Raw genomic sequence first — 11,872 nt, 5'->3', positions numbered from 1 at the left:
TGCAGAGATGCTGAAGGGGCAGCGCTCCGTGGGGTGGTCCTGTGCAGGAGCAGTCCCAGGGCAGAGGCAAGGCCAGCTTCCCCCACGGCCAGGCAGGAGGGTCTGAATGGAGTTTTCTGGGGAGGGTCTGAGGGCAGCAGGGCACAAGGGTGCTGTGCTTGTCAGGGACATGGCATGGGAGGAGAGGGCACCCTAAAGATCAGCCCCCAACGACATATGCCATGTGTAAGGGGATGTAGCTCAGTGGAAGAGCGCCTGCTTTGCATGCAGGAGGTCCTGGGTTCAGTCCCCAGCATCTCCAGCGAGGGCTTTTGTGCCTTGCTGTGTTGTCTTCCCAGCAGATATAAGGGTGGTGGAAGTCCCCTGGGTGAGCCTGGGTCTGTGATCCGGAGGCGGCTTCCTGCTGTCCATGAAAAGCCTCATCAACTTCCTCTTCCTGAGCTGGTGGCTTGTTGTAAACACCTACAGCAGTGTCTGCCATGTTAGCCTGCCTAGTCATCCTCACCCATAAGCTCTGGACTCACTGTTCATCCACCCCTAGCCTTCCATGATGGAATGAGTGGTTGGGGAGATAGCGGGAGAGCAGTGGAGGTTGTCTCCCTTGACTTTAGTAAGCTTTTAAACACTGTCTCCCATAGCATCCTCATAGGCAAGAAGTGTGGGCTAGATGAGCGGCCAGTGAGGTGGCTTGAGAAGTGGCTGAAAGGCAGAGCTCAGGGGGTTGTCATCAGCAGTGCAGAGTCTAGTTGGAGACCAGTGATGTCCCCCAGGGCTCCGTACTGGGGCCAGTCTTCTTCAACTTAGTCGCCAGTGACGTGGACGAAGGTACAAAGTGCCTCCTCAGCAAGTGTGCCAACAGTAATAAACTGGGAAGAGCAGCTGATACATCAGAAGACTGTGCTGCCATTTGAGAGACCTGGAGAGGCTGGAGAGGTGGGGGGAGTGGAACCTCATGAAGTTCAACAAGGGCAAGTGCACGGTCCTGCACGTGGGGAGGTATAACTCCATGCACCAGTGCAGGCTGGGGGCTGAGCTGCTGGAGGACAGCTCTGCGGAGAAGGACCTGGGAGTGCTGGTGGACACTAAGTTGACCATGAGCCAGCAATGTGCTCTTGTGGCCAAGAAGGGCAGTGGCAGCCTGTAGAAGGGACGATTGAGAGGGGATCTTATCAACGTGTACAAGTACCTGAAGGGAGGGTGTCAAGAGGATGAGGGTCACACTCTTTTCAGTGGTGCCAAGCAGCAGGACAAGAGGCGGTGCGCACCAGCTGAAACACAGGAAGTTCCACCTGTGTGTGAGGGAAAACTTCTTTTTTGAGTAACGAGCACTGGAAGAAGCTGCCCAGAGAGGTTGTGGAGTCTCCCCAACTTTCTCTGAATCTGCAATTTTCTGATTGCCTCAGTGCCCCCACCCCCTAAGTTTGGCCCTGGACAACCTGCCAGAACCATAAGTTCTGGTAGTCAGATGTAATGATGGAGTGGGGCAGTCACAGATGCCTGCGACCCTCTTTGGGTCCCTGGCTAGTGCAGTACCAGCAGGGTTTGGTCCAGGTCTGTGTGGCCCCTTCTTGTCTCAGTCCACCCCTCCTGGCCCTTTCTCTTCCTTGCTTTCACCTTGCACAACCAATAGATGTTTTAGGAGGACCCAGAGAGTGGGTAGCAAGTGGGGCAGATTGGCACTGTACTAGAGGAGGTCCTGGTGCAGAGGGAACAGGGAGGAGCCACCCAAGCTGTGCTCCTGGCTGTGGGCAGTGACAGCTGGGAGGGCTGTGGGTGCTCCTGAGTGCCAGGTGCTGCTGTGGCAAAGTGCAGGGCTGCCACGGAAACCTTTTTGAAGCAAAGGAGGACTCCAAAGCAAACACCCCGAGTGCCCCGTTCAGCCCCATCCTGCTGTGTGCAGGAGGAGGAGGAAGAGGAGAGGAGCTGCTTCCTCATCACCTGCTGCTGCAGGGGTGACCCAGAGCACGCAGGACCAGGATGGAGCTCTGGGACACTGGCCATGGGACACGGTGTGGACAGGGGGTGCCAGCACTCCCCACCTGGGGTAAGGCCTTCCGGAGATCCTCCTCAGGTCTAGCAGGGATCCTCCCCAGGTCTAGCAGAGTATCGCCTGGAGGCAGTGCCCACCTCAGCCCCTGTAGGGAATGGGGCCTGTTTGGGGAGGGGGTGCTCTTGGAGGACGCTCGCACTGCTCATCCTCCGGCTGAGGCAGGTACGGAGCAGCTGAGAGCTGCCCCCAGAGCATGACGGGTCTTTCCCTTCTCTTCCAGAGCAGCTTGCTGTCTGGGAAGGGGTGTCTGACTACATTGTGCGGCAGCTGATGCGGAACCAGGTGGGTGTGCCTTGCGGGGCCTGCTCCAGGAAGCCTTCTCCTGGAGCTTGTGTGTCTGTGGGATGACTTCTCTGCTTTGACTGGTAGAGTTGAGAGGGTGAAGAGGAGGGGGATGAAAGCGTCTGGAAAGGTCTTCCAAAGAAGGGCCCCAAGGTTTCTCCAAAGCTTTGTCCAGCGCTTTGTCTGTCCCCTTTGTACAGCAGGATGGAGCAGGGCACCGAGCACCATCCCCACGCCCTGACAAGTGCCCGGCCTGTCCAGCTGCCAGTCTCATCGTTCTTCTCTTCCTTCCTGTTTGCAGGGAGTCCGAGTTATTCGCCTTGGCACATTTGACGTAGTAACCGAACAAGTCGGTGGTGGGAAGCGTGCTCTTCTCACTGTTCGCAGGCCCGTGTTCCATCTGTTGCGGAGTATTGCAGAGCTTCCCGGCCTCGCCTATGACCTGGCCTATGCTCCTGGTAAGAGGAGAGGCTGAACCGCTTGCTTCCCCTGGGGACATCCTTGGGGTGTGCCTAACTGCTGGGCAGCAGTGACTGTTAGGAAGCTAGAATTCCTTCAGCAGCTGTGGAGAACAGCTTCAGGGGGTTTTAAAGCACCAGGACAACATCATGCACATTACAATCACACTCCCTCTCTCCCAGACTTGCTTTCACAACTGGCCACAAGCCAGATGTCTTGGGGCTGCTGCTTCTCTGCTAGTGACTGTGTTCCCCTTCTGCTGCTTCCCAGGTCATAAGCTCTCCGAGCCCCTCAAGTACGCTCACATAGCCTCGGCCCTCTCTGTTCCTCGGAAGACAGTGGAGGCGTGCATAGAAGAGACCATGCGGCTTTTCTCCCGCTGCCTGCAGAGCGGGAAGAACGTGGCCCTTGTGCTGAAGGGCCTTGGCACGCTTGTAATTCAAGGAGCAGCTGTGAAAATGAGGTTTTGCAGGGACTTTCTGAAGAGGCTCAATGGGACAGAGCAGCTGCTGGAAGCTCTTATCGCAGTGAGTTCCCCATTCCTCCAGCACTACCTGTCGTCCTCTGGAAAGCACCAGTGAATGCAATGCTGTCAGCCTGCCATGACCTGTCCAGGTGCATGGAGAGATCCAGCAGAGAGTAATGCCAGCTCCGGGGACAGCTGGTCCTGAGCGTCCAGAGGACTTGGCAACAAGGACGGCCCTGGGAATAGCTGTGCTGGCTCTGCCCCAAAAATTCATCCAGGCCCAGAGCTCATTTTCATGTGCTCGAGGGAAAAGTCCCAGAAATGTGCCGGTCCTGTGTGCTTTTTCCACAGAGACTTCCCTCCTGACAGAAAGCCATGGTTTAGTACTCCTTTGTGTCAGGACCACTTCTGAACCCATGTCTCCCTGGACTGTGTCTGGGACAGTAAGGCAGCGAGTTCAGCACTTTCCCGTGATGCTGGGTGACACTATTTCTGCATGTCCCCTTGGGAGCTCGGCCTGATGCCTCCATGGGACATTTTTGCCCTAGGGTGGAATGAGGGCAAGGGAGTGATCCCTCCTCCCCTTGCCTGGGCCAGCGGGCATGTGAAGCAGCTCTGTGAAACCTCTGCTGACCTCAGTGCTCTCCCTTTGCAGCTGGAGGGCCTGAGTGTCTTTCATCTCTCCCATGGGGCAGCTGCTCAGAATATTGAATCCCCCTGGTCCTCTTGTTCTTTGGCATTTCTACCTCTGTCTCCAAGTAGGTTTGTTTTTGCAGGAATCATTGCTCGCCCCACTCTCTGGACACGAAGCAGAGGCTTAGGCAGACCAAGGCCCCTGTGCGACCAGAGCCCTCTTGCTGCTCTTGCTGTGCTGGTCTAGTTGTGCTGAGCAGCTCTTGCCAGGGCCCTGGAGTCTTGCCACCATGAAGGGCGTCTTTCTGTCCAAATGTGAGCATTTGCACGCTGCTAGTGATGGCTGCAGCATGTCGCAGAGAGAGTCGTTGGAGCCCAGTGGCCTTGGCCAGGTCTCTAGTGCAGCCCCGTCCTTCAGCGTGGTCCTTCAGGTGCAGCAGGAAGGCTGAGATGTGAAAGGAGGCTGAGCTGAGCCTCCTCTCATGGGTTAAGGCAGAGATGCAAGCCGGCTGCAGGCCAGACCTCTGCACTAGGCAGGACCTGGTCTCCTGACTGCATCTCTCAATTCTCAGCCTTGCAAACAGCCTGGCAGTCTTCTCACCCTTTCTCCTCCATTTCCCGCCAGCTGCTCTGCTGCACAACTGAGGGGCCACGGAGAGGCGCAGAGAAATTCCGCGTTTCAGAGGCAGCTGCTTCTCTGAGCAGTGGGAAAGTGTGCTGCCCTTGTGCGCCCTGAGACAACTGTCTTGGCATCATCTCTCGTGTGTCTCTCCCCTTTGCAGATGCCAGAGATGAGGGATTCAGTCCTCTCAGGCTCCGAAGCTGCTGCTTTGCAGACCCGTTCTGGTTGTGTTGTCGTCCTTCCTGAGTGAGTATGTTTGCTTCTTAGCCCCGGGTGGCCAAGCCAGCAGCTTCCCACGACTTGTTTGGTAGCCCTGTGTTGCCAGTGCTTGTGAAGGTTGTTCAGGAAGTCATTGGAGAGGAAGTCTTTCCAATGTGGATCAAAGTGCAGGTTCCTGCTGGTCACTGGCTCAGGATGTTTTCATGTCTTCTGTGAGACATGCATGAATCAAATGGGTCCTGAACATGTTACCTTGGGTCAAATGTCTTCTGTGGGAGGGCATGTCTAGTCTAAGGTGAAGCCTGTGCGCAGTGGGGTTGTGGAGAGCTTTGTGCTGGCTCCCATCCTGCTCAGTGTTTTGTCCCGTTAGTTGTCTGGGAGATGGTGTTGCCTTTCTACAGCTGTATGGAGATGAGTTTTGGAGGGCCTGCAAGTGATGTGGTGGGAGAGAGGGGAATTGGAACTCGTGCTGGTCATTTGAGCTTTCTCACAGGAAGGCTAGGGATGCTCTGGAAGAAGCGGATGAGGGAGCTTCTGCCCCTCCAGGTGCTGGAGGTGTTCACAAAGTCCCTCAGCTTGCTGATACATTCCTCCAGCATCTGGCATGTTCTGCCTATTGTGCTTTGGACAAAGAGGGGCTTCTTGGGAGCTCCCTAATGCCCCTGTGTCCCCATTATGGACACAAGGTGCAAAGGAAGTGTGGTGCCCTCCCTTTAGACTGGCATCTTTTTCCTCTTTCCAGGTACAATGCTGACAGTCCATCTAGAAAGCCCCCTGTGGCACCTGCAAAGCCCCCGCAGGAAGAGGAGAAGGCAAAAGAGGACACCAGGGCCAAGAAAGGTAATGGGAACGCTGGATCCTGGCAGGGGTTTGTGCCTTCTGCTTCCGTCCTCTTTGGCCAGGCAGTGGAGGCAAGGCGACAGTGCCATGACTCAGGTAGCATCAGGCACCGGAGGTGACGCTGCGTACCCAGTACGGGACATCTGGAGTGATTCCTGAGGGAACACGACCTCCCAGCAGCCCAACACTCCCAGCTGCAGCTGATGTCTCCCAGTTAAACTTTCCCCCATTGCCACGGCACTCAGTGCTCTGGGGTGCACTGCAAAGTGCTCTTGCACTGGAGGTGTTGGTGCAGAAGGGAGGCAAACGTGAGCACTGTCCTTGTGCAATGTGAATCCTAAATTGTGCAGGGAGCTGCAGGTCACAGAGAGGCTGAGCTATTTCATGGGACCAGTGAGTTGTCATTGAATGAGAAAAGCCCCCGAGAGTAGATGGGGAAAAATGACAAGGCAGAGAGAAGGCAGTGTGCGGAAGGGCCAAAGACCACCCAGGAAAGAAGGCCTAGAAGGAGTCACCTTGAGGCCTCACACTGTTATCACAGGCTGGAGCATATCTGAAGAGCCTTCCCGTTCCAAAGGCCTCCTCAATGCTGTCCTGAAGTGTTTTCTTCTCTCCTGCTTACAGGAAATCTTCCCACCAAGCACCTCCCCCTCAGAGCGAGGCATCCTCCGGCCAAAGTAACAGCTCCCAAGAAGCAGAAGGGGAAAGGGAAGAAAGCAGAGGACAAAGCGCCTGCTGGCAGGTGAGAGCCGTGGAGGAGTGGGTGAGGGTGAGCCTGTAGCGTAGTGCGTGTCTGGGGGAGATGTTTCCTCTGCACACAAGGTTCACAGCAGCTCTGAATGTCCTTTATCACATGCCCCGGGGACTCCTGAGCCCTCGATGGCGAGAATGCCTTGACAGCCCTGACCACTTTCTCCTTCTCTGACCCTGCGTCTCCAGGAACAATCCTGTGCCTAAGCACAGGGCAGCAGGGACCACCGGGCCATTTGTAATACATTTGGCAGGACGGGGTAAGGGTGTCTCTTGGAGCCTGTCTTGGTAGAGAAGGCTGCTCCTCTCCGGGCTGCATCCAGAGCGAGCCCGTGTCTGGGCACGCTGAGCGTTCCTGCAGGCACATCCTGCAGCCCCGGGCGTTTCAGCTGGGGGTGGTCTCTGTCCCCGTGGGTGTGAACACAGTCAGCGGAACCCATCTCCTTCTCTGGCAGAAGGGCCTTGTGCCGCAGAGGCAGGTGCCCAGCCGGTGAGTGCAGGACGGAGACCCAAGTGCCCCTGTGCTCCCAGCACCTGCCCACAAGGTGTCTTTTCAGGGGGCTCCCGGCCATCGCAGGCAGCTGCTCCAGGAAGGTGGTGCAAGGCAGGACAAAGGGCAGTGCTGAAGCCATGCCCCCACCGGAGAAACTGGTGAAGAAAATCCAGAGGTGGCCAGGACAGGTGCGTGCTACAGCCTGAGGTCCTGCTTGTGCCACGGGGACGTGTGGAAAAGCGCAGTCCTATGGGCAGTGGGTAGGAGAGATCCCTGCCTGCGTGTTCACTTGGCCAGTGACCAACCACATCTGGGCCTTGCTTGAAAAGGTGCAGGTCACCCGCTAGTTCTGGAGGTCATTTGTCCCTCTGGCATTCTCAGGAAGCACCTCAGAAGCCCCTCTTTGGCCCTGTTTCCCGTGGCAAGGTACCTGCTGGGCCTTTCAGGGAGACGGCATGGGCAGTTTCCCTTTAGTTCTGTGATTATTGAGCTCATTGGTGAGATCCAAACTGGGATTTTGAGACCTGCCCCTATGAGCTTCGGGGCGTAAGAGCGCTGCCGGGAAGGCTCAAGCCAAGCGGCAGGAGAGAGGATGAGAAATGCCCTTTGCGCCCTGGGAAAGCACAGATGCCAGCAGTCCTCTTTGCCGTTTCTTTTCTGTGGCCCTCCAGGTGGAATATCACTTCCGGGTAATGGGCGAGGGCGTTCTTGTCTTTCCTCCCATCTGAAGCCCTGTGAAGATTTCCCCTTCTGGAGTCCTTGGCTGGAGACCCAAGCAGGCAACAGAAGAGAGAAGAGTGCTTTGGGAGAACTCCTCTGGAGAAAGACCAGCATTTCCTCCAGAGCTTTTTTCCAGAAGCATCTGTAAGAGGCAAGGACCATCAGGAAGGGGGCTTCTGCTTTCATTGACCTCTCCAAATTTCCTTTTTATGGTGGGAGTGTATTTATTTCGTAATAAAACTTTTCCTGAACATTGCACAGAGACTTGACCTCTGTGTTCTTTGTCCCCTCACGACCAGCTCACGGCACCAATGCCTCCATCCATCCTCCCCACTTCCCTCACCCAAACCTACTCCCCCATCTGGCTGTCCAGCCCTGCCCAGCCCAGCTCCAGCCCCACATCCCTGCACAGAGGGAGAAGCCCTGCTCCTGCCGCCCCACAGCAGCTCTTGCTGCTGCTGAACCCTGCTCTCCCAGCTGGAGCTCAGCTGTGTCTCCAACCCACTGCGTCCCGCTGCGTCTCCAGTCTCAGCCTCTCTCCAGCCAACAACTCAGGCCAAGGATCAAGCACAGGCTGGGTGGAGAGCGCTGTCCTCTCCACCCACGTTGTGCTCGGGGCAGATGAAGCACTGTCCCGGCTACAGGGGTCTCTGGCAGAGCCGCCTGCACAGCACGCAGAGCTCTGAAGTGCTCCCACATCCCTGCACGGTCACAGCAGCAGGGACTCAGCTGGCCCCTTTGGCTGCCCCATGGCACTGCTCCCTCCCTTCTCCCCATTCAGGAAGTAGAGGTACAGACATGACCACTCAGCACGGGCACACGCTGGTCCCTCTCCTGTTCTTCCTACCAGGGATGGGCATGGCACAGCTCAGCTCAGCTCAGCTTCAGCAGCACACACATGCATCCTCCGTGCTGCTCTCCTGGTCCCCTGCCCATCCCATTTGGTCCAGAGGGACATCCCCCAGGAGCGTGCATGTGCTAGCCTCCAACAGATGCGCTGTCCCACAGAAACCTGGCCAGGGCTGGACCTCTGGAGAAGTGGGGAGGGGAATTTTGCCTTTTCCCTCTGGGTTTCCCACGTCAGTTCCTGGGAGTGGAAAAGAGCATTCCCTGTGAGCAGGGGAGGTGCAGGGAGGTTGCCGCTCATGAAGGAGCAGGGAGGTGTACGGAGGTTGCATCACATGAAGGGGCTGGTGAAGACGGGGCCATGAGATGCTCTCAGGTTCCATTTGTGTCTGCTGAGGATTGCCTTTCTGCTCTTCTTTGCGGAGGACAGAGGGCAGAATGGCTAGCATTCACTAAACCCTGATTTACTCTCTTATAGCCCTAGCAAAGGGTATGCCTTCTGCTTGGTGCTGATCCTAAACACTTCTGATTCCTCTCCCCATTCCCTCTCGGTGAGCCTCCCCACCCCCCACCCCCAGCAAGACCTACCTCTGCACACACACACAGGGGTGAAGGGGAAGGTCAGTGGCACCAGCCCAGCAGCCGTGACCCCCCTGCTCACAGCAGCCCTGCCTCGGGACACAGGTCCTTCCCTGGGCCCTGGGCCTTCCCCAGCCTCCGTCAGACCCCTGAGGTTCCCACCGCTTTGTCTGGGATCCTTCCTGGGGACTGTGAGCAAAAGCCAGGGTGCCGAGCAGCACAGTCCCCCAGGCACCCCACCACGGGGGCACCGTCCCTGGGTCGGCTCCAGCCAACAACCTTTCTGTTTACAGCCGAACGTGCTGCCGGTTGGCCCACAGAAACCCCCCACCCCAGAGCACACCCCCCATCTACGTATGCCATGTGTAAGGGGATGTAGCTCAGTGGAAGAGCGCCTGCTTCGCATGCAGGAGGTCCTGGGTTCAATCCCCAGCATCTCCAGGAAGGACTTTTCTCCTCCATCTCCACCCCTTAGCTATGGTGCTAAGGGCTGCCTTGGCCAGGGCCCCTCTGCGGTTCTGTGGAGACTGATGCCATGCAGGGACGGGGCCTGGGTCTCTGAGCCATGTGTCGTTACAGCCTCTGGGCTTCCCCTGCTGCCACACAAGTCAGCTGGAAGAGACTTTTCCCAAGGGCTTGTTTTAGTTCGACCTGATGCCCATATGCAGATCTGCAAGGAGTGGTAAATACTGGAAAGCTAGGTAGAGAAGTGCTCCATTCTCAGCAGGTGGCTGGGTGCCTCCGCAGCCTTTCCTCCAACCATCTCGTGCCTGTTTTGCCCCTTTCTCCCTTTGCTGTTGGCCCTTTAGCAACCACAGGCTCTGCAGGTGGGCTTCTCCCTTGTGTTCTTGAGAGCAAGCTTTTGGCCAGGCAGGGAAGCAGCCATGGGATCAGGTAGGGACAGTTAGGATTTACAGTTGCATATCCATAATTAATGATTGCAGTTAGTAAAGGCAGCAGTGGCATGGTATTTCTCTGGCTTTTATAACCATGGAGATGCCTGTCAGTTAGTTTCGTGCAAGGAACAGCAGAGTTTTGGTTAGGAAATGTGGGAGGGATCCTAAGCCATCGGGACAGATGCCACTTCCTCACTGGAGGAGCTGGCGGGGTGGATCTCAAATGTGGGCCGGAGAGCCCAGGAGGGGCAACTCTCCTGCCTTTGCCATGGCCAGACTGCTGGTGCTGGCTGGGGCTTCTCTGGGCCGGAGCAAGGAGGAGTGCAAGAGTAAGTTGTGCAAGCTGTCCCACTGTTGCCAAAGGGCTGGTAGAGGTCTGTTGCTTTGCCAAAAATTGATGGTCTCACGTGAAAACCCACCATTCTTGTCAGCTAGCTACTGCTGCTGTGAGATGGTATTTAGAGGGAAAGTGGCACACAGAAGCACCTCTCTAGTCAGCCTTCTTCCTTAAGGCATTTGAGACTGCTCCACAGAAGAACACTCTGTGGATGAGATGAGGAGCAAGGTCACAATATCTTGGCAAAAGTCGTTGTCCTGCTGTAGCTCAGACATGGGCAGTGAGCCGGCCCTTCATTGGGCTGTGAAAGCCCCATGCTTCATTCTCGAAAAGCAGTAGGTTTGAAAGCTGACCTAGGATACATTGAAAGCTCCACAACACAACCACATGCTTTCACGTGCCTTAAAGAAATCTTCTGGTGAAGCGCCTGGACAACATAGCCTTTGGGAATGATGGGGGTCTACGCAAAGGCAAGAGCCTCTGCAGTGCTCACCTTTCGTGTTACAACTAACCCCAGGCTCAACCCCCGTTGGGCATTTTGGAATGGTCCGTCTAAGTCAGGAAGAAAAGCATGCACCTTCCTTTTTGCAGAGACAGCGTCGGTGGTGGGAGTTGAAAGAAAACTTGCCCAAGTAAAGAAGTAGCACCGAGTCAACTGATGAACTGGTGTCACACTGGCTTTGTGCTCTCTTAGGGTGAGCCTAGAGCACTTTGTCCCCAGGTGCTCACTTTGGGTTGACAGTGTCCACTCTGTGGGGCCTGGGGGCACCCAGGAAAGCAGTCAAGGGCTCTGTTGAGCAGCAGAGCCCCAAGTGCATGCTCGTGGGGCAGACGGAGGGGTTTAGGGGACCTGAGCCCCGACAAGTGAACTGGTGCATGAGAAGGGTCTGTGGGGAGCAGGGGGCAGGTGGAGGCTGCCCAGGGATGGCAGAGCCCTTGGTGACTGTGCTCCTGTGACATCTCCCCGTGTCACAGTCAGGCGCTGGCACGGCCTCAGTCCCGCAGTGTGCAGGGGGACAGGACAGGGCAGCAGTGCGCAGGACTCGTGGAGGAGGACCCTGAGCGCAGCCCACGCCTTTCCCTGCAGCCCTCGGGCTGCCCCACGGGACCGAGGCGTTTTCCTGAGGCCTCCCCAGTTCCCACCCTGTGTAAGACATGAGGGGTGCCATTTGCCTGGGGTCCAGGGTGGCCGAGCGGGTGGGGGGAGGTGGTGATGCGGGGCTGGGACAATGGTGTCCACAGCCACCACTAGCCCTGCAGGGTCAAGGTGTCCCAGGAAGGGCTGGGACCCGCCACCAGGAGCGCCGGGGAGACACCAGCATCACCTGCTCTGGCTCTGGGAGGGGCTGCCTGGGAGCAGCCTGGCCCCATGGTTGGGCCTGGCTTGGGCTCCATGGCCCAGCACAGCCAGGGGAAGGCAAGGACACTCCGGGATTGCTGGCATCACCCCCACTGGCTTTGCTTGTAAGAGGCACTCCTGGAAGCGGTGCCTTGGCAAAATGTGTTGGCATCTGCCCAGCGAAGCCCTTCGTCTGGGAAAGGCACAGCCACGTGCCTGATTTCTGATGTTGGTCCTTTGCCCACTGCAGCCAGGTGATGCCGGTGTTTCTGGAGGGCCCCCAAGAGGCCTTTTCCAGGGCATTTGCTGCTTGCTGAAAAACTGTTGCCCCGTGTGCCTGC

General features: G+C 56.9%; 2 non-coding genes across 2 annotated transcripts; both read left to right on the top strand.

Moving 5' to 3' along the window:
- Positions 1-229: 229 nt before the first annotated feature.
- Positions 230-301, top strand: TRNAA-UGC (transfer RNA alanine (anticodon UGC)). Its single transcript has one exon. It is a non-coding gene; the product is annotated as a tRNA-Ala (tRNA).
- Positions 302-9,328: 9,027 nt separating this feature from the next.
- Positions 9,329-9,400, top strand: TRNAA-CGC (transfer RNA alanine (anticodon CGC)). Its single transcript has one exon. It is a non-coding gene; the product is annotated as a tRNA-Ala (tRNA).
- The last annotated feature ends 2,472 nt before the right edge of the window (positions 9,401-11,872 follow it).

The sequence above is a fragment of the Rhea pennata genome, unplaced genomic scaffold (assembly GCF_028389875.1).
Source record: "Rhea pennata isolate bPtePen1 unplaced genomic scaffold, bPtePen1.pri scaffold_26, whole genome shotgun sequence".
Lineage (NCBI taxonomy): Eukaryota > Metazoa > Chordata > Aves > Rheiformes > Rheidae > Rhea > Rhea pennata.
The sequence above is the reverse complement of the archived record's forward strand: the minus strand, read 5'-3'. Positions and strand labels throughout refer to the sequence as shown.